The sequence below is a fragment of the Cottoperca gobio genome, unplaced genomic scaffold, assembly GCF_900634415.1.
Source record: "Cottoperca gobio unplaced genomic scaffold, fCotGob3.1 fCotGob3_415arrow_ctg1, whole genome shotgun sequence".
NCBI classification, from domain to species: Eukaryota; Metazoa; Chordata; class Actinopteri; order Perciformes; family Bovichtidae; genus Cottoperca; species Cottoperca gobio.
Window position 1 is genome coordinate 37171 of NW_021166997.1, and position 2478 is coordinate 39648.

The window sequence follows — 2478 nt, forward strand, 5'->3', positions numbered from 1 at the left end:
TTCCTCTTTAATCTGCAAATTATGCCTCATTAAAGATGCACCATGGATTTAATGTGGGAATACACTGCTCTTATCTGCCCAAAGTACAACGTGAGACTCTAATAGAGGAAACATTCCATCTCCACTAATTGAGACCCTGTAGATTCACCACAGGAAGTGATTGATTGTAAATTGAGAGTTTCGAACCGTTTCCTGAACCTCTCAGAGGGAGCGCTGCTTCCTGAGGAAGTTGATCGTTAATACTTCACTTCCTGTTGTTGTCCTTTCGTGTCCAGCGTCACAGAAGTCTGTCTTCTAGATCCTCCTTCATTTACATTAAATCACATTAACTACGTTTTCACAAAAACACGTTTCTCATGAGAGCAACAGACAAGTGGTCATTTTGCATATACAGTATATATGTATATCTCTCTGGGAACCATCACCTTATCGCGGTGGAGAGGTTTGTGTGTCCCTATGAACCTGAGAGCTGTGTTGTCTGGAGCCTAGTGCTCCGGGTAGGGTCTCCCAAGGCAATTTGGTCTCAGGCGAGGGGCCAGACTAAGAATGAATGGAGGAAGCCCAGGGCCCCCGTCTGGAGCCAGGCCCAGAGGGAGGGCCCGACAGCGAGCACTTGGTGGCCGGGTTTGCCACGGAGCCCAGAAGGGCACAGCCCGAAGATGCTACGTGGTGTCTCCCATCCATCCATCCTGTGGGCTCACCACTCATGGGAAAAACCGCTGGGGTCGGGTGCGCTGTCACAAGGGTGGCAGTGATGGTCAGGGTCCTCGACGGACCAGACCCAGGCAGCAGATGCTGGCTCTGGGGACGTGGAACGTCACCTCTCTGTGGGGGAAGGAGCCGGAACTAGTGCGGGAGGTGGAGCGCTACCAGTTGGATCTGGTGGGACTTACATCTACGCACAGTCTTGGCTCTGGAACCGTACTCCTGGATAGGGGTTGGACTCTATTCTTCTCCGGAGTTGCCCAAGGTGTGAGGCGTTGGGCCGGGGTGGGGATACTCACTAGCCCATGGCTGAGCGCCGCTACGTTGGAGTTTACCCCGGTGCGCCTTCGGGTTATGGGGGGAAAACTCTGACTGTTGTTTGTGCCTATGCCCCAAACCGCAGTTCGGAGTATTCGGCCTTCTGGGAGACTTCAACGCACACGTGGGAAACAATGGAGACACCTGGAGATGCGTGATTGGGAGGAACGGCCTCCCTGATTTAAACCCGAACGGTCGTTTGTTGTTGGACTTCTGTGCTAGTCATGGAATGGCCATAACAAACACCATGTTCGAACATAAGGATGCTCATAAGTGTACGTGGTACCAGAGCACCCTAGGCCGATTATGTAATCTGATCTGAGGCCGCATGTTTTGGACACTCGGGTGAAGAGAGGGGCGGAGCTTTCAACTGATCACCATCTGGTGGTGAGTTGGATCAAGGGGTGGGAGAAGACTCTGGGCAGACCTGGTAAGCCCAAACAGGTAGTGCGGGTGAACTGGGAACGTCTGGAGGAAGCCCCTGTCCTGGGGATCTTTAACTCACACCTCCGGCGGAGCTTTTCAGACATCCCTGTGGAGGTTGGGGGCATTGAACCTGAGTGGGCGATGTTCAAAACCTCTATTGCTGAAGCTGCGGTGATGAGCTGTGGTCTCAAGGTCTTAGGTGCCTCAAGGGGCGCTAACCCTTGAACACCGTGGTGGACCCCGGTGGTCAGGGAAGCCGTCCGACTGAAGGAGTCCTTCCGGGTTATGTTATCCGGGAGGACTCCGGAACCAGTTGCAGGGTACCGGAGGACTAGAAGGCCATGGCAGAGGCAAAGCAGCGGGTGTGGGAGAAGTTCGGAGAAGCTATGGAGAAGGACTTTCGTTCGGCACCAAGGTGCTTCTGGAAAACCATCCGGCACCTCAGGAGGGGGAAGCGGGGAACCATTCAAGCTGTGTACAGCACCCTGCTGACTTTGACTGAGAAGGTTATCGGGCGGTGGAAGGAGTACTTTGAGGAGCTCCTGAATCCGACTAATATTATATTAATATATATAAAGCCATATTTATATGTATATAAATATATATACAGTATATATATATATTCATGTGTATATATATATATATATATATATATATATATGTATATATGTATATATACATATATATACTGTATGTATATACATATATATATTTATATATATACATGAATATATATATATACTGTATGTATATACATATGTATATATATATATACATATATACTGTATATGTATATATATATACATATACAGTATATATACATAGATAGGTATACATATATATATATATATATATATATATATATGTTTATACATGTATATAGATATATATATATATATATATATATATATATATATATATATATATATACAGTATATCTGCTCATGTGTACACGCATCACTGTACACAAGAGAGTAAAAGATTAAATGCCAAATAGTTGTAAAGGTCAAGCAATAAATATATGTGGAG